We start from the raw sequence: 20,150 nt of genomic DNA, 5'->3' as shown, positions 1-20,150 counted from the left end.
TGGACTCCTTCTATCTGAAGAGTAACCCACATTGTCTGGAGGTCTGCACCCTTACCAACGTTGAGTACCCTTAAGCTAGCCAGTTCAATACTGCTTAAGCCAGCCAGTTCATTACTGCTAGCGTCTGAATCGGACTCCTGTTCGGCCACCTTGTGTACCTTTGCGTATTTCCCTTGCGGTGACTTCTTGTTGCTGGTCTTCTTCCCTGACCTGCATACTCTAGCTATATGTCCAAGCCTACCACATGTTCTGCATTCTTGGTTTTTAAACCAACACTGGTTCTGATCATGCGTTGTCTTTCCACAACGATAACATTTGACAGAACTCAACCCCAATTTGTTTGCACTGAGCTCCGGTGACTGTAGCTGCATTACTGCCGTGCCTCTCGCTGCGGCTTCGTGTGCTGCTGCCATAGTGACCGCCTTCTCAAGCGTCAGCTCATTCTCCTCGAGCAGTCGCTTTTGTGTATCCTGTTTAAATAAACCACACACAAATTTATCTCGTAGTGCTTCTGTCAGTCCCGTTCCAAACTGACAATATTTCGCTAACTTACGTAATTCCATCAAATATTCAGCATTGCTTTCATTCTGTAGCTGCCTTCTGTCGTAAAATTTAAATCGTTCCGCTAGCATCAATGGCATGGGGTTTAGATGATCTTTCAGGACAGTAACAATCTCATCGAACGTCTTATCCGCCGGTTCATCTGGTGATAACAGGTGTTTCAATTGCCCGTACGTCTTCGCACCCATTAAATTTAATAATGTTAGTGCTTTATCTGCTTCAGGAATTTTATTGGCCTTACAATAACTTTTAACTCGTTCAACATATATGGCCCAATCTTCGATGTCACTATCAAAGTTGCTAATATTCCCGTGTTTAGGCATTGTAGTACTTTATCAGATTTGCAATTTCTCAGATTTTTAATTTTTTTTTTTACTGCTATCCAAGATGGCGGCTTCCCGCTCTTGCCGTCGTCCTCCGCCCACAAAATGGCAGTTTTCCTGCGCTTGGCGGTCTTCACCCGTCCCCCGACGCCGTCTCCCTTCAGCCCCGAGTGCGGCCCTTATCTCCACCGCGATCGATGGCCCGCGCTTTTCACCGCGGCTCTCGCGCCTTCAATTTCTGCCGACGCTGCGCCTTGCAGTCCGAGTGCGGCCCTTATCTATGATTGCGATCGATGGCCCTTATCTCCCGATCGCGATCGCCCTTGTTCCTCCGACTTCCCCAGCCCTGTCTTTGCAGCCAACGCTGCCCGGCTTACCCCACCGCCGAGGTTGAAAAGGAAACTGCAGGATGTCTTCTGTCCTCCAGTTCACAGTCGCTGGAAGCTGTCAGGATGTCTTCTGCACTCCAGTTCACAGTCACTGATGGAGGCTTCAGGGTCCCGATGCCTGTCGCTTCCAGTGGGTTGGTGAGGGTTGAAACCTCTCTTCGACGTCCTGTCTGTGGACGAAGCCGCCATGGAATAACTGCCGCAGGGTAAGAATCTGACTCGTCGCCAGTGTTAAGTCTGCGCGTTGTTTAGTTAACTAACACACAGACTAATGAGTAACAACAAAACAGGTCTTTACTGGTTGGAGGTAGGGACTATACTGAATACAAGATTACTGCACAGTGCTTATATACCGGTGTGTTCACCCCCGGTATTACGTCTACAGCAGCCTGAGAAAGTAGTACATCTCTTAAGGTGGAACAGGCTTAAGCTCTCTTAAGGTGGAACAGGTTACATACACAACACTGGCAACAGTGAGTCGCCATGTGTTGGCCATCCCCTCACCATATACCCGAGACAGCATCGGATCATTGCGGGTCTCCTTCTCTATATCCGCGTTCGTTACTGGCAATCGTTCAATTATTGACGAATAAAATATCTCGATAGGGTCCACTGCTGGTGCTTCCTCCACAATAGGCAGTGGCAGGCATGATAGCCCATCAGCGTTTCCATGCTGTTTTGTGCCCTTATACTCTATTTCATATTGATTCGCCCCTAGAAACAGGGACCATCTTTGTAACCATTGTGCAGTCATCACTGGAATGCCCTTCTTAGGATTAAAGATGGGGACAAGTGATTGGTGGTCAGTCAGCAAGGTGAACTTCTGCCCATGCAGATAGTGGTTGAATTCTTTTACTCCCCATGCTAGGCTGAGGGCCTCCCTGTCAATCTGGGCGTAGTTGCGCTCGGCTGAGGTTAGTGACCGAGACGCAAAGGCTACTGGCCTCTCCAACCCGTCTGGGAATTTGTGCGACAGCACCGTTCCAATACCATAGGGTGATGCATCACATGCCAAACGAATTGGTAGTGCTGGGTTGAAATGGGCCAACACCTCTTTTGATGTGATCAATTCTTTACACTTCTGGAAAGCTCGTCTACGTTCGTCATTCCACTTCCATGGTACCCCTGTTTGCAGTAGGGTGTTCAGTGGGTGTAATACCGTGGACAAATTTGGTAAGAACTTATGGTAATGGTTTACCAGCCCGAGGAACGACCTCAGTTGTGACACATTTTCCGGTGCTGGAGCCTTGACTACTGCCTCAATCTTTTCAGGGGACTTATGTAACCCCTCTTCATCGATGACGTGGCCACAATACGAGATCTGCTTCTGGAAAAACTCGCACTTGTGGCGATTAGCTCGTAGCCCATATTCCTTTAATCTGGTGAGCACCTTCTCCAAGTTGGCGAGGTGATCACTGTCATTTTCGCCCGTGACCAGGATGTCGTCCAAATAACACTGGGTCCCTGGAATCCCTTGCAGGACTTGATCCATCGCCCTTTGCCAAATAGCCGGAGCCGATGCTACCCCGAACACCAGCCGATTGTATTGGTAGAGACCTTTATGAGTGTTGATCGTGAGGTATTGTTTCGAGGCTTCTTCTACCTCCATTTGCAAGTACACCTGGGCCAGATCAATTTTGGTGAAGCGTTCACCTCTCGCGAGGTGAAAATATCCTCAATCCGTGGAAGCGGATATTGTACCGTGTGAAGGACTGGGTTCACTGTCACCTTAAAATCCCCACAGATGCGGACCTTCTTTGGTTCCCCAGGCGTATTACTCAACGACCTCTTCATTACAGGAATGATGGGTGTAGCCCACTCGCTCCAGTCTACTTTAGACAGTACTCCTGAACGTTCCAACCCTTCCAGCTCTGCTTCGACAGCTGGTCTGATCGTATAAGGCACTGGTCTGGCCTTAAGAAACTTTGGGCTTGCATTTTCCTCTATTTTAATCGTTGCTGTTATGCCTTTTAGTGTTCCGAGTCCCTCCTGGAACACTTCTTTTGCGTCAGTTAGCATTTTTGACAGTCGTCCAGGTGTGACGTCGTCATCCTTTTTGGCCTCAACCTTCAGTGCCTGTATGGAATGCCAATCTAATTGTATCTTCCGGATCCATTCACGTCCTAGCAGTGGTGGTCCTCCATCTGGCAATACATATATATCCATTTTAGGTATTTCCTGGCCTTTATATATCACTTTCACCCTTATTTTTCCTTTGGGGTAGACTTTTTGCCCCGTGTACGTCTTCAAGACAATCTCTGTAGCTTTCAAGGGTATATGTGAAAATAGCCGCTTGTAGTCCCTTTGGTTTATGACTGTTAGGGCTGATCCTGTGTCCAATTCCATTTTCACTTGGACTCCGTCTATCTTGAGTGTAACCCAGATAGTCTGGTGATCCTCCATTTTGGTTACCTTATGTAGTTTCAGACAACCCAGCTCCTTGCTTCCGGAGTCTGTGTCACTTTTCTGTTCATCTGAACTACTGTCCATCACCTTGTGTACCTTTTTGTACTTCTCCTGTGGAGATTTCTTACTGTTGGTTTTCTTCCCAGACCTGCAGACTCTTGCTATGTGTCCTGCTTTTCCACACTGTCTGCACACTTGGTCCTTGAACCAACAATCCTTCTGGTCGCGTGTTGTTCTGCCGCAGCGATAGCACTTCCCTGTTCCATAGAACATTTCATTGGTGCCATATTCTTGCGGTCTCCGTTGTATCTCTGCAGCGCCCCTTGCGGCTGCTTCGTGTGATACTGCCATACTGAAAGCCTTGTCCAGTGTAAGATTCTTTTCTGATAGAAGCCGTTTCTGGGTTCCTTCACTTTGCAGCCCACACACAAACTTGTCCCTTAACGTATCTGCTAGTCCCACTCCAAACTGGCAGTGTTTCGATAGCTTGCGCAGTTTCGTCTTTGTGTTGGTTCCTTTTATGGAACTTAAATCGTTCTGCTATCAGCAGCGGTGTGGGGTTTAAGTGGTCCTGTAGGATTTCTACTATGTTTTCGAAATTCTTGTCCACAGGCTTCTCTGGGGTTATTAGGTTTCGCAGTAACCCATAAGTTTTTGCACCCATGGAATTTAACAAAACCAGTGCTTTCCTAGCATCTGGCACTTCATTCGCCCTGCAGTACACCTCAATACATTCCACATATGTCGCCCAATCTTCGACTTCATTGTCGAACGTAGAGATACTGCCATTCTTCGGCATCCCTGGGTGTGATTTAACTGTCAAAAATGGCATCTCCCATGCTTCCCCTTCTTCTCTGCTGGCACAAAATGGCGTCTCCCGCGCTTTCCTTCCTTCCCGCGCTCGCCCTTCTTCTCCGCTGCGGCTTCTAAAAATGGCGTCTCCCATGCTCTTCCTTCTTCTCCGCGGCTCAATGGCGTCTCCCGCGCTCTCCCTTCTTCTCCCCGCGGACACTGTTCAGCCCTTGAGCCCTGGCTGTGCTCTGCGCATTTTGTTTTTTTTTCTTTCTGTGCGCCTTTCCCGTTTCCGCCGCTCGGTCCTGAACCCGGCTGCTGCTTTACCCTCTCTCCGTTTTGTTTTTCCTCGATGCCGCTTGGTTTTCAACCCCCGGCTGTGCCCTCTGCGCTTCACCCTCTATCTTACCCCGTCGACGCTGCTCGGCTTTTTCTCCGCCGTCGGTCGGCTCCAGCCACCGCTGTCCGGGAAGGGTCTGCGCTGTACCTGTCGTCAGTCTGTTGCTGATCGTCGTGGCTGGGGAACCAAGCCCGGCACTCCACAGCCTCCCCTGCGATGTTCACTCTCTGCCGGACGACTGGGCGGTTGCTCGTGGTCGACGCCCGTGCTTCTGGCCTCGACTTTCTTCCACCGCCCTCCGGAGCGAATCCTCGAAGGGAAATGCAGAGTTGCAGGTAGATTCGAATCGACACTCGGCGCCACTGTTAGATCCGTGATTCTGAGAGTATGATGTTTTTCAATAACCACACGGATGCTGTAACTTAACAATCAACAGGTATTTACTGGAGTAGGGTAGTCTCAAGACTGGGGGTACAGGCATGCTCAAGGCTTATATACAGGTGTGGTCACTGCCGGTACTACAGTATACAGGAGCTGTAAAAGTAGTTCTCTCTTAAAGGTACATACACTACACTAATGACCAATAATGACCTTGTTGAAGATGATTTTCCAGGGCCGTTGCGACTTTGGGGCTTTCCCCACATCAAACATGCCTGCGGGGAACCCCGCTGATGAGACCTGGCGTGAAGCTTGCCGGCTTGCTTGCTGTCAGCTGCAGGTCAGGGAAAGCTGCGATTTAAAGGGACAGCACTTGTATGTTGAAGGACCTTGTTGTTGCAGGTTTGGGGCTACTTCTTCAAGGCTTAGGCACAGCTCTGGAAGGTTGGGGCCTCACACACTTCTCCAATGCGATCTCCTGGGAAGCCCCTCTCGCCACCCTCACTCAGCACTTCCTCAGCGGAGGCATCTGCGAGAAGCATGGGACGCCTTTTTTTCCTTCCCTTCTTGCCATTAGAGGATCTCCAGCAGCAGAGGCGGCAGCAGCAGAACCAGGAACAGCAGGATGAGCACCAGGAGCACCAGGCTGCTGCTCACTCACCTGAAGCTGCACAGGCCAGAAGGGGCCAGCGCTTGGAAGTGGCTTGAGAGCACCTTGCTGCGCTTTAGGAGGCCATGGGGACCCGTTTCTGCACTAGCAGTCCTACTCAGAAGGACTTCCATGAAGATCTGGTTTCTCTGTTCAACAGATGGCCACGCTCCTCAAGAGATGTCATTCTCTTATGAGCACTCACCATGTTTTCCGTACCCTGGCGAGTTATCTCCTCCATGAAGGTGGCCAACCTTTCCATGGTGATGCATTCATGCGCCAATGACTCCACAAAGGCTCTGCTCATGGTCGCTATGGACTCTTCCATTCGCTCCACACTCGCAGCGACCCTGGAGACAAAACCTGCCAGAGACTCCTGCATCTGTGCATGGAGATCCATCACCTCTTCTCTTGCGGATGGACCCAGAGGCAAAGGGTCGACATGCAGCGCAGCTGAGCTGAGCTGGCAGAGTCCTGCGCCCTCCGACAAGGACTCTCCACTGCTGTCCCTGTCTCCAGAATCTGCTGAGGCTCACTTGTGAGCTGTGAAACACCAGGTGACAACACTACTCTATGTCCCGAAGGCCCCCCCGAGGTGTGAGTGTCTACGCTGGTGCTGGGTGCGCTTACTTCTGCTGACGCTGTGCCCTCAGAAGTTGGAGCTTCCTCTGAGGAGTCTGGCTGCACAGCCTCTTCCTTCTCCACAGTGAGGACGGGGGCTCTGGATGGTACTGTGGGGGAGTAAAGGAAGGAGTTAGAGATGTAATGCCAAGGTTCTTCTGGTGACTCCCAGCGAGTTGGCATCTGCTGACACCTGCATCCATGCAGCATTGGTCTCAGTGGGGGGCCTCTTCCTCCCTGACCTAGGGAAGAGGACCTCCCTGTGGGCCCTAACCCCATCCAATAATGCCTGCAGTGAAGCCTCGTTGAATTTGAAGGCAGCTCGGCCTCTGCCGCTGGCAGCAGCTGGTGCAGGCTCCTCTGCCATTGTGCAAGAGTGGCTGAGATGCCTGCAGAGGTGGAGAAGCTTGCTGGACACTTTGAAAGCACCACGAATGATGACATCATACTGTGGGGCTTTCTGACTCGAATTGGACAATTAGCAAGGCTTCCCACATGCTGGGAATTAATTGGCCAATTGAGGGAAAATTGCGTGGAGCTGGCTGACACTTTTTTAGGTGTGCCAGAAACCCCACATTTGGGGAAACCCGACCGTTTCCCACACAAGCCGAAAATCGGGGCCAAAGTGTTTGGACAGTCTGCCAAAGCGAGAGTGCTGAAAATAATGGAGCATCATTGATACTGGACCTCGTAACGTGGAACAACAAAGTAAAGATGCCTGCAATATTGTCAGTTAGCAGCATCTAGTTCTTCACTTTTTAAAAATAAATTTAACTAAGTGACTTGAAATAATTTATAATCACAATGAATACGAATCAAATCCATAGGCCCCAGATAAGACACTATCTGTTTTTCATCAGTGTACTCATATCAATGAGAAAGCAAGCACCTGACAGAGTTGATTTGATTAATGGGAATGGGTTGAAATCGTGCTGTGTGATATTGGCAGGAAATCGCTATGTCTGCCATTTTGTTTTTAAACCGATTGGCACCTTTGTAAAATTGCAGAGAGGTTTTCTCACCCCTGGTTAATAATCTTGCCCCGGCCTCGCTTCAGCTTGTCGAAGTTTGACTTACTCCACGGCCATCACTGCACTTAAATATCAATTGGCTTTGATCGGACACAGAACATGATACCAGAACTGAGAGGTTATAACTGTCAGGAAAGATTGAACAGGCTGGGGCTCTTTTCTCTAGTAAAGTGAAGGCTGAGTGTTGACCTGATTGAGGTCTTTAAGATTATGAAAAGGTTTGAAAGGGTAGACGTAGAGAAGATGTTTCCACTTGCAGGGGAGACCAAAACTAGGGAACATAAATATAAGATAATCACTAATAAATCCAACAGGGAATTCAGGAGAAATGTCTTTACTCAGATAGTGGTGAGAATGCGGAACTCTCGACCACATGGAGTAGTTGAGGCGAACAGCAAAGATGCATTTAAGGGGAAGCTACATAAACACATGAGGGAGAAAGAATAGAAGGATATGCTGATAGGGTTAGATGAAGAGGGGTGGGAGGCAATGTTCCCTGTAATTTGGTTTTCAGCGGTACGGCCTCTTTTAACGGCCTGCACACCCCATTCAACATTCCACGCTTGCGCGGTTTTTTCAATTTAAAAGCCGGTTCGCCGGCTGTGCGGGATGTTGAGAGCACCGTGTAGCTGCATAGCTTAAAGGGAACATTGATGGGGGGAGGCTTGCGTGGAGCTTGTACAGACCAGATGGGCCGAACGGCCTGTTTCTGTGCAGTACATGCTATGTAATTCTATCTAACACGTAGAACTGTTTGGTGTCAGACCAACGGCCTTGCAGGTTATACTGGACCGGCATTAACTGTGGCTGTCAGGTGTGGTGTCAATTCCATCAGTAAGGCGGTCTCTCGAGAGAAAATAATGTCCATTTTAGTTTCCTGGTACAGCAGCCATGCTAATTGATTGTTGGTGAAGGCTGGAAAGCAGCCAGGTATTGTTTGCAATGATGTCATTTATGACGGTTTTCAGGGAAATGCCGTGCTAAGGTGACAGCTAAAAACTCTTGGCTTCAGTCCAAGTTTCAGCGAAAGTGAAATTGCCATCAACAAGAAACCGGCCCAGAGCCTTTGCCAAAAGAAAAAGTGTACTTTTTTGTCTTTTAGATCAAAAAAAAGCCCAGAAAGAATACAAGGACATTTTAGGCCGGTGCACAGAGTGCGAGGTTCATTCGGCCAAATACATTTGTGTTTTTCATCTGCAGTGTCCCAAACCCGGACAAGCATTGGTCTGCCTACATCTCACTCAAGTAAGTAGAGTCATTACCACTGCATTTTCTGAATTTAATAGCACTTGTACATTTTGGCACCAGCCTGCAGTGTCTAATTATGCTTTATCACTGCTTAACTCAATCTTTACTTTCACCAGTAATCTCCCTCCCACTGCTCGTGCCCCCCTCCTCCGCCCTTGCATTCCGGCTCGCTCCTTAACATACTGATACCACACTGGAACTTGGTTCCATTGGCACTCCATCGGTCTCAACAGCGAGGCCGGAATTTTGCCGGCGCTCAGGGGGCGGGTTTGGAGGCGGGACATCCGGCAAAATCACAAAGATTGACAGCGGGTCAGAAACCCGCTGTTAACTCGCCTCCAATCAATCTTCCCAAGTGTCGGGTCCCCGATTTGCGCATGGACCCAACACCTAGCGGCGGGAAGAGGATTATATCCACTTAATTGCCTGTTAAAGGTTGTTAACAGGCAGTTAACAGGCTTTTTCCAATTTTGACACTTCTACTTCGGGCTTCCCGACGTCCAGACACCACGCCACGTAAGTGTGGCGTGTTGTGAGTCTGCTGTATTGTTTATGCATTGATGACAGCTGCAGAAGTGGTGTGAAGGGTCCAATGGTGCACTGGTGAGTTTCAGAGGTAAGAAAATGTTGGGAAATTCATTTTTAATTGTTGTGTCTGTGTATAATAAGACACAGACTGCAGGAGAATGGTACAACAGGTGTTTACTCAACGTGGCTCACACTGGAACTGATCTGTACAGATTACTACGCAGTGCTATATACAGGTGTGGTCACTGCCGGCACTGCAGTATACATGAGCTGTAAAACATAGTTCCCCCCTTAAAGGTACATACATTACAATTCCTCCCCTTTTAGATTAACAGTACCATAACACTCATTTAACAATTAAATATCAAACTAATTACAATTAACACTTTTAACATGCAATATTAGCTGAAAATAGTCTATTTATATATTCAGTCTTTGGGGAGGCTTCCTGATCCTTTCTGGATAGCGCCTTTCCCGAGTGTCTTGCTCTTGGTGCGGAGGCGATTCTGGCCCCCTGTCGTCGGTTGGTTCATCAGCTTCCGATGCTACTGTTTCTGGGGTAGATGCGACCTGTACATCGGGTTCATCACCAGGTACGTATGGGCGAGGCATGGGGTTGACTTGTTCCTGTGACTCTAGGATCTGGTCAGCATGGCATCTCACGATGCTCTCCCCAACGTCCACTGTGTACATTAGTGGGTCCTGCCGTGTGCATATCGTTCCTGGCTGCCATTTTTCTGTTCGGTAGTCGTGGGCCAAGACTGGTTGCCCTACATTGAAGCTCCTTGTTGGCTTCTCATGGATGTGCTGGAATTGCTTACTCTCAACATCTCTTCGTACGTTTGGTCTGAGCAAATCCAAGCGAGATCTTAACCTTCGGTTAAAGAACATCATGGCTGGGGCCTGGTTGGTGACTGCATGTGTCGCATTCCGGTAGGCGAACAGGAAATTGTCCACCTTGTGCTGCAGCGGAATGTTGTCATTGTACATAGCCTTTATTGCCTTCTTAAAGGTTTGTACGAACCTCTCAGCCAATCCATTTGTGGCTGGATGATACGGGGCGGATGTGTAATGCCTTACCCCATTCTTTTTCAAGAACCTCCGTAACTCTTCGGACACAAACTGTGGTCCGTTGTCGGAGCAAATCTGTTCTGGCAAGCCATTCCTGGCAAAAATGGTCCATAGGACTGCAATAGTTTTCTCCGTGGTGGTGGAGGACATTTTGATGACCTCAGGCCATTTCGAGTGTGCATCCACGGCTATTAAAAACATTGAGTCCATGAATGGACCAGCAAAATCAATATGCACCCGTTGCCATGGAGATGAGGGCCACTCCCATGGGTGTAGAGGGGCCTGTGGTGGTGCATTTTGGACTTTCTGACATCCTGAGCAGCTCTTGGTCAGGTCCTCGATTTGTTTATCGATTCCCAGCCACCACACATAAGCCCTGGCTAGGCTTTTCATTTTTACCCCTCCCAGATGACCCTCATGAAGCTCATTGAGCACTCTATCCCTTAACTTGGGTGGAATTACCACTCGGGATCCACACATCAAGGTCCCCCGGCACACTGACAGCTGTTCTCTCCTTGTCGAGAATGCTGGCAACAGTGAGTCGCCATGTGCTGGCCATCCCTTCACCATCAAATCATATACCCGAGACAGTGTCGGGTCATTTCGGGTTTCCTTTTCGATACAAGTGTTAGTTACTGGTAGGTATTCAACTATAGTCGAATGGAATATTTCGACAGGATCCACTGCTGGTGCTTCCTCCGCAGTAGGCAGTGGCAGGCGTGATAGCCCATCAGCATTTCCATGCTGTTTCGTGCCCTTATATTCAATCTCATAGTGGTGCGCCCCTAGAAAAAGTGACCATCTTTGTAGTCGTTGCGCAGTCATCACCGGAACGCCCTTCTTCGGATTAAAAATGGAGAAAAGAGGCTGGTGATCAGTCAGCAAGGTGAATTTCTGCCCGTGCAGATAGTGATTGAACTTTTTCACTCCCCACACTAGGCTGAGGGCCTCCCTGTCAATCTGGGCATAGTTAGGCTCGGCTGAGGTTAGTGATCGTGATGCAAAGGCTATTGGCCTCTCTGAGCCGTCCGAGAATTTGTGCGACAGCACCGCTCCAATGCCGTAGGGTGACGCATCACATGCCAACCGAATTGGTAATGCTGGGTTGTAATGGGCCAATACCTCTTTCGATGTGATTAGTGTTTTGCTCTTCTGGAAAGCTCATCTACATTCGTCACTCCACTTCCATGGCACCCCAGTTTGCAGTAGGGTGTTCAGTGGGTGTAGTATTGTAGACAAATTTGGCAAGAACTTATGGTAGTAGTTTACCAGCCCGAGGAACGACCTCAGTTGTGACACATTTTCCGGTGCTGGAGCCTTGACTACTGCCTCAATCTTCTCTGGGGACTTATGTAACCCCTCTTTATCGATAACGTGGCCACAATACGAGATCTGTTTTCTAAAAAACTCGCATTTGGGGTGGTTAGCTCGGAGCCCATATTCCTGCAATCTAGTGAGCACCTGCTCCAGGTTGGCAAGGTGATCACTGTCATTTTCGCCCGTGACCAGGATGTCGTCCAAATAACACTGGGTCCCTGGGATCCCTTGCAGGACTTGTTCCATTGCCCTCTGCCAAATAGCCGGAGCTGATGCTACCCCGAATACCAGCCGGTTGTATTGGTAGAGACCTTTATGGCTGTTGATTGTGAGGTATTTTTTTGATGCTTCTTCTATCTCCATTTGCAGATACGCCTGGGCCAGATCAATCTTAGTGAAGCGTTTCCCTCCAGATAGCGAAGTGAAAATATCTTCAATCCGCGGAAGTGGATATTGTACGGTGTGAAGGACCGGGTTCACTGTTACCTTAAAGTCCCCACAGATGCGAACCTTCCTTGGTTCCCCAGGCGTGCTGCTCAACGACTTTTTCATCACAGGGATGATGGGTGTAGCCCACTCGCTCCAGTCTACCTTGGACAGTACACCTGAACGTTCCAGACTCTCCAGCTCTGCTTCGATGGCTGGGCGGATCGCATAAGGTACCGGTCTGGCCTTAAAAAATTTTGGGCTTGCGTTTTTTCAATTTTAATTGTCGCTGTCATGCCTTTTAGTGTTCCGAGTCCTTGCTGGAACACTTCTTTCGCGTCAGTTAGAATCTTTGACAGTTGCCCAGGTGTGACGTCGTCATCCTTTTTGTCAGCCACAGTCAGTGCCCGTATGGAATGCCAATCCAGTTGTATTTTCCGGATCCATTCACGTCCCAGTAATGGTGGTCCTCCATCTTGCAATACATACAGGTCTAGTTTTGGTGTTTCCTTACCGTTATAAATAACGGTCACCCTTATTTTTACTTTGGGGTAGACTTTTTGCCCCGTGTACGTCTTCAAAATAATTTTTGTGTCTCTCAAGGGTATGTGTGAGAATAGCCGCTCGTAGTCCCGTCGGTTTATGACTGTTAGGGCTGATCCTGTGTCCAATTCCATCTTTACCTGGACTCCTGCTATCTTGAGAGTGACCCAAATGGTTCGGTGATCCTCCATTGTGATCACATTATATAGTTTCAGACAACTCAGTTCCCTGCTTTCGGAGTCGTTATCACTCTTTTGTTCGTCTGAACTATTCTCCGTCATCTTATGTACCTTCTTGTACTTTTCTTTGGTAGATTTCTTATTGCTGGTTTTCTTTCCGGACCTGCAGACTCGTGCTATGTGTCCTACTTTTCCACACTGTCTGCATACTTTGTCTTTGAACCAGCAATCATTCTGGTCGTGTGTTGTTCTTCTGCAGCGATAGCACTTCTCTGTTCTATATGACATTTCGTTTGTGTCTTATTCTTGCGGTCTCTGTTGTATCTCTGCAGTGCCCCGTGCTGCTGCTTCATATGATACCGCAATGCTGAAAGCCTTTTCCAGCGTAAGGTCCTTTTCAGATAAAAGCCGTTTCTGGGTTCCTTCACTTTGAAGCCCACACACAAACTTGTCCCTTAAGGTATCTGCCAGTCCCGCTCCAAACTGGCAGTGTTTCGATAGTTTGCGCAGTTCTGTTAAATAATCAGCATTGCTTTCATCCTTATGCTGGTTCCGTTTGTGAAACTTGAATCTTTCTGCTATCAGCAGCGGTATGGGGTTTAAATGTTCCTGTAGTATCGTTACTATGTCTTCAAAACTCTTTTCCATTGGCTTCGTTGGGGTTACTAGATTTCGCAATAAACCATACGTCTTTGCACCCATTAAATTTAACAATACCGACGCTTTCTTGTCATCTGACACCTCATTTGCCTTGCAGTATGCCTCTATTCGTTCGACATATGTAGTCCAATCTTCGACTTCATTGTCAAATGCGGTGATACTGCCACTCTTCGGCATTTTGGGTGTGGTTTAAAATGGCGTCTCTCAATGGCTTAAAATGGCATCTCCCGCGCTTTCCTTCCTTCCCCCGCTGCTGCCAACGCTGCTCCCGGCGGTTCTCGTGGCAATGGCGGCGCCCTGTAGGTTTCGCGCGCTTCTCCTGCATTGCTGCCAACGCCGCTCTCGGCGGTACTCGTGGCAATGGCGGCGCCTCGCGGGTTTCTGCGCGTCTCTCTCTCCCTCTCTTCGACGCTGCTCGGCTCCTGAACACTGGCTGCGCCCTGTGCGCTCTGCCCTCTCTCTCTCTCTCCCGTCGACGCTGCTCGGCCCTTTGCTGTGCCATTCGGTCGGGCTGTAGCCTGCCGCTGTCCGGGAAGGGTCTGCGCACTACCTGTTGCCAGCCCGTTTCGCTGGACCACCTCGACTGGAAAGCCAAGCCTGGCTCTCGACAGCTTCCCCCGCAATTCTTGAGTCTCTGCTGGATGACTGGGTGGTTGCCCGTGGCCGACGCCCGAGTCTCTGGCCTTGACCTCCAATCCACTGATCTCCAGGAACGAATCCCCGGGAGGTGATGCAGAGTTGCAGGTAGGTTCGAACTTGCCTTGTCGCCAATGTTGTGTCTGTGTATAATAAGACACAGACTGCAGGAGAACGGTACAGCAGGTGTTTACTCAACGTGGCTCACACTGGAACTGATCTGTACAGATTACTACTCAGTGCAATATACAGGTGTGGTCACTGCCGGTACTGCAGTATACATGAGCTGTAAAAGATAGTTCCCCCCTTAAAGGTATATACATTACATTAATGCATTTAGACTTTTCTGTAGGAAACAAGTTTTGAATTGTATGTGTAATCCCACCTCATTGGGAGAACCTCTCTTACCAGTGACAGATCGCTTCTGTAACCTCACCTGCAGCTGCCATCTGTTCTAGCCTCAGGAGGGAGTCACTGGGGAGCTTGGGTGCAAGAGCTCCCCTTCGTACAGTAATTGTCAATGTTTGCAGCACCTCAATGCTATCAAACACTGAGAAATCAACTGTCAAAAAAAATTGTGCCTGGTCCCCTTAAGAAAACTGGCTGATGATGCATCATCAAATGACGTCATCTGACACCGGCTTCCTCTGAATTGGCCAGCATGCCCGCAGGGCGGGCTTAACAAGGCCAATTGACATAAAATTACATCTGCGGGCCGGATTTAGTTGGGGGAGAGACTGGAACCCTGAAGGCAGCTGACCCGCTCCCAAGCCGCCTCGAAGCAGAAAATCATGGCCTGAGTGTCAGCAAGGTGTTTGACTGCAGGAGGCATTGCTGCCTATCCTTGCCCAGTGTCCACATGCATGCACTTCCAACAGGGGTCACTGCAAATAGTAGCTGGAGCTCTGGGTAATTTTTCCTTCCCTATTCCATAGTGCTATGTTTATTAATAAAATGGGTATTGCACGCAACACCACTGCCCATCTGTTGGCTCCTCGCTGTTAAAGGCATATCACTGGTTTTCACATTTCTCTGTAGCTCTTCTTCATTGATTGCTTCTGTGCTGCATTGCTGTTGTGGGAGAAGAGAAGTTAGTGAAACTCATTGGAGCCTTGCTGCCAAATTACTAAAGTTGCACTGTCTCTGTTATCTATGCTCGTTTTCCCAAAGAATAGTCAGTGTCTATGTGTTTTTTTTAATTTGTTCTTAGGATGTGGGCAATGCTAGTAAGGCTGCATTCATTACCCGTCCCTACTTGCACTGAGCAGCCGCAGTCATTGTGGTGATGGTGCTCCTACAATAGTGTTAGGCAGGGAAATCCAGAATATTGACCTAGCGACAATAAAGGAAGAGCAAGTCGGATGGTGTGTGATAATGTTCCCACTACATTGCCGCTCTTGCCCCACTCCGAGGTGAGGGAGGAGCTGCTGAAGTGGCCTGGTGATTTGCTGTGGTGCTTCTTCTAGACAGCATGTACTGTAGCCATAGCGTGCTGATGATGGACTGGTTGGACACTGAGTCCAGTGGCAAGGGCACCGATGAAGGGAACTATTCCGTCTTGGGTGATGTCGAGATTTTTGAGTCCCATTGTGGCTGCACCCATCCAGGCAAGTAGCGAGTATTCTCGTCACACTCCTGACTTGAATTGTTGCTTTGAGAGGAGCTATGACTAGCTCTGGGAATTCCCCTATGTTTATAAGCTCTGGAGGACAAGATTGCTGGACATATGCCAGGCAACAACAAACACAACAACAGCTAAAAATAAACGTACCTTTTTTTAAAGGTATTTTTAAATTATAAATGAGTGAAATTTTTTAAAACTCTTATATGCTGATAAAAGCAAGCCTTGCGCTTTTACCGGCATAAGATTTTTAAAGGTTTTCAGCGGGCGGAGGTTGTGCAGAAAGCGGAACTCTCCACCCACGGAGGCCCTTCTCCAGGGCAGGTGGAGGATCTGTCAAGCGAATTCTTGACAGATCGGAAGTGCCGGCTTTTAGCGCATGCACTTTGCATGCCTGAAACCGGCACTTGCGCGGCCCCTATGGGTGCGTACACAGCTGATATACACCCGTGGGGGTCGGAAAATCCGGCCCATTATGTCTTCAATGGAGAGTAAAATCAGATTGGGTCTAAATCCAGTGTTGCACCCAATCCAGTCAGTTTCTCGATGGATGGTTTACGATAAAATTGTGCTTCTCCACTGAACTTTGCACAGTCCCGCAGCCTGACCTGCAAACCACTTCAGCAACAGGGACAACTCGGTCACTCCCAGCCAAATTGGCCGCAGCCCTGATCTTTTATGCAATTGGGTCACAGCAGGAAATATCACCCAACCTGCAGGGCATACTTGCTTCATGAAGATCACAGATGCCTTACCCTCCCAGGTTATCAATCCATCAGCTTCACCATAGAAACATGTATCATCACGATGGAGCCCATCTGGTTGCATGACCAAAATGCAATGCGTTGTTAATAGCAGACTTTGTGGCTATATAAGAACATAGGAACAGGAGTCGGCCATTCAGCCCCTCGAGCCTGTTCCACCATTCAATGAGATCATGGCTGACCAACGACCTAACTCCATATACCCGCCTTTGGTCCCTATCCCTTAATACCTTTGGTTAATAAAAAGCTATCAATCTCAGATTTAAAATTAACAATTGACCCAGCATCAATTGCCATTTGCGGAAGAGAGTTCCAAACTTCTACCACCCTTTGTCTATAGTACACTCCCAGCAGTGTGATTGCCCCTTTTTTGTTTTTCAGTTCAACTCATATGGCCTCATTTGAAGATCCTTCTAAGATATCATCCCTCCTCAGAGCTGTAATTGATTATTTAATCAATATTGCGACCCCCTCCTTTTTTATCCCACTCTCTATCTGGTCTGAAAACCCTTTAACCAGGAATGTTGAGCTGCCATTCCTGCCCTTTCTTCAGCCATGTCTCAGTAATAGCTATAATATCATACTTCCACATGTCTATCTGTGCCCTCAGCTCATCTGCTTTATTCCCTAGACTCCTTACATTGAAGTATATACCATTTAGCACTCTATTTTCTAGCCTTTCTTTCATCTGCCTTCCAAACTTGCTTACTAATTTTCTGCCTTCCATTTCCGGCTTCGCTTCTCTCCCTTCTGAATCCACTCTCAGGTTACCATCCTCTGCCAAGCTTGTTTAAACCCTCCCCAACAGCACTAGCAAACCCCGCCGCGAGAATATTGGTCCCAGCTCTGTTGAGGTGTAACCCGTCCGGCTTGTACAGGTCCCACCTCCCCCAGAAACGGTCCCAATGCCTCAGGAATCTAAAGCCCTCCCTCCTGCACCATCTCTCCAGCCACATTCATCTGCTCTATCCTCCTGTTTCTGTACTCATAAGCACATGGCACCGGGAGTAATCTGGAGATTATTACCTTTGATGTCCTGCTTTTTAATCTCTTTCCTAACTCCCTAAAATCTGCCTCCAGGACCTCATCCCTCGTTCTACCTATGTCGTTGGTACCAATGTGGACCACGACCTCTGGCTGTTCACCCTCCCCCCTCAGAATGTCCTGCAGACGTCCAGTGACATCCCTGACCCTGGCACCAGGGAGGTAACATACCATCCTGGAGTCATGTCTGCGGCCACAGAAATGCCTATCTATTCCCCTAACTATCAAATCCCCTACCACTATTGCTCTTCCACTCTTCTTTCTCCCCACCTGTGCAGCTGAGCCACCCGTGATGCCGTGGACTTGGCTCTGGCTGCACTCCCTAGAGAAACCATAGCCCTCATCAGTATCCAGAACTGAATACTGGTTGTAGAGCGAGATGCACTCAGGGGACTCCTGCACTACCTGCCTGGTCCTCCTCTTCTGTCTGGCGGTCACCCATTTCCTCTCTGCCTGCACACTCTTAAGCTGCAGGGTGACCACCTCCAGAAATGCACTATCCAAGTAACTCTTAGCCTCGTGGATGCACCACAGTGACTCCAGCCGAAACCCGTAGCTCGAGTTGCTGTAGCTGCCGATACTTCCCGCACATGTGGTCGTCCAGGCCACGAGAAGCATCCAGGACTTCCCACATGGCACTGGATGTGCATTCCACGGGACTGAACTGCCCCGCCATGCCTTTACTATGTTAAACCAAGGTCCCGTCTTCCCTCTCAGGTGGATGTAAAAGATCTAATGGCTCTATTCGAAGGTGAGCCGGGGAGTTCTCCCCAATGTCCTGGCCAATATTTATCCCTCAACCAACATCACTAAAACAAGTTATCTGGTCATTATCAGATTGCTGTTTGTTGGAGCTTGCTGTGCGCAAATTGGTTGTTGCGATTCCTACATTTACAACAGTGACTACACTCCAAAAATTACTTTGTTGGCTGTAAAGTGATTTGAAACATCCTGAGGTCGTGAAAAGCCCTTCATAAATGCTAGTCACTGCCTATGTTTGTTGGCATCACTTTGCCCATCTGGTTCTTGCGTTAAGCTTTTTTTCCTGGACACCAGTCCCCACCCACTAATCATACAGAAATAGTACATTGAACTTTAAATTGGTTTGGCCTAACTCAGGCAAATTCAGGAAAACTGCCTTTTGGCACAGTTTGGAAGGCCTGCCCGTTTAGGAAGGTATGACTATGCAGATGCAATATAAATTAGTGCAGTAAAGTGCCAAAAAAGGTTTATGCAACGGGGGTGATTTTGCCAATGGGGACGTGGTGGAGGCGGGACTGCTGTTTGTCGGGCTTTAGTCCCGCCTCCATCGACGTCCGGCCAACCCCCGCTATTTTCCCTTGATTGACCTTGTTAAACCTGCCCAGTGAGCTTTGCAGGCTAATTAAGGGAAAGCTGGTTACTTGTGACATCAGCGAGTGACGTTTCATCTGTCAAGAGTTTTTGAGAGCTCTGTGATGCTGCCAAACACTGACAACCTGTCTTCTAAGTTGAGGCCTGGGACACAGGCTTACTTAGAGATCTCTCCTGAGCAGAAAGCAGAAGGCTGATGCATTTGAGAATGCAGCGACCATTCTGCTTTCTCTGCCGGTGAGATGAGGGACTCCTGAGACCTGAAGGATTGAAGCCTGGAGGAAGAAGCAAAGGTAAGTAAAGCTTTTAAAACACTTAAGACTCACCTCACACACTTAACCTCTGCACACATGCACCCGTCACTCACCTGCACACCGGACATCTCGGCCCCTCCGACCCCCGCAGACCCATGGCTCGCCTCGCTGACTCTGGCAAGGTTCAGAGCCTTCAGGAAGCCCACACTTTAGGTGGCAAAATCGGGATTATCCAAAAAACTGCCTGTTAAGTACCTGTTAACAGGCAGTTAATTGGCACTAATCCCCTTCCCGCCTCAAGGACGAGGCTCCCAGCACGGGACGGGTACCCGCCTCCTGGGAAGATGGATTGGGGGTTGGGGGTGGGATGGATTCCCGCCCCCAGATTCTGCCATTTTCCCGGCAGTCCCGCCTCCATACCCGCCTCCCCAGGGTTGGCAAAATCGCCCCCAGCTCTTCGTGGCTTTCTGCTGTCAGTAGCTGCCAGGAATGGCAGAAAGATATTTTAGCATATATTTATTTTACTTTTTTACCTGGCTGGGTCCAATCAATTGGATTTCTACGGAGGAAGGGAAGTCACTATCAGGGATGGTCATTAAATTGAATTTGAAACTCAAAGTGATCTATTTTGGATCTGCTTGATTCAGGGCGAAAGCTCAGTATGACCTCATTCAGGTTGCTTCAGCTTATTTTCCTGGCTGACTCATAGAAGTATGACGCGTCTTTCTGCATGCACAATATCATGTAGTGTGGTTTGTCACCATGTTGGCTGCCATCTGATATCTGTGGTAAAAGCCAAAACAACAGTGCTTGCGATTTTCCTTCGCTTTGTTTGCCTTTCTTGTGGTGAGGTGGATCTACGCAATTTCCATTCCTGCTGATCTCACACTAGATCATTGTGCATTCCAATGGTGCCATGGTGAGTGTGCATCTAATCCAGCACTCTCATCCTTAGTGTGTGTGCATTACAAGGTCATGAGATGAATAAAGGTGTGGAAAGCCATTCGGCCCGTCTT

This window comes from Somniosus microcephalus, chromosome 9 (genome assembly GCF_052327205.1).
Source record: "Somniosus microcephalus isolate GS21.2 chromosome 9, FLI_Smic_1.0, whole genome shotgun sequence".
In the NCBI taxonomy this organism is placed as follows: domain Eukaryota; kingdom Metazoa; phylum Chordata; class Chondrichthyes; order Squaliformes; family Somniosidae; genus Somniosus; species Somniosus microcephalus.
Note: the sequence above shows the minus strand (reverse complement) of the source record.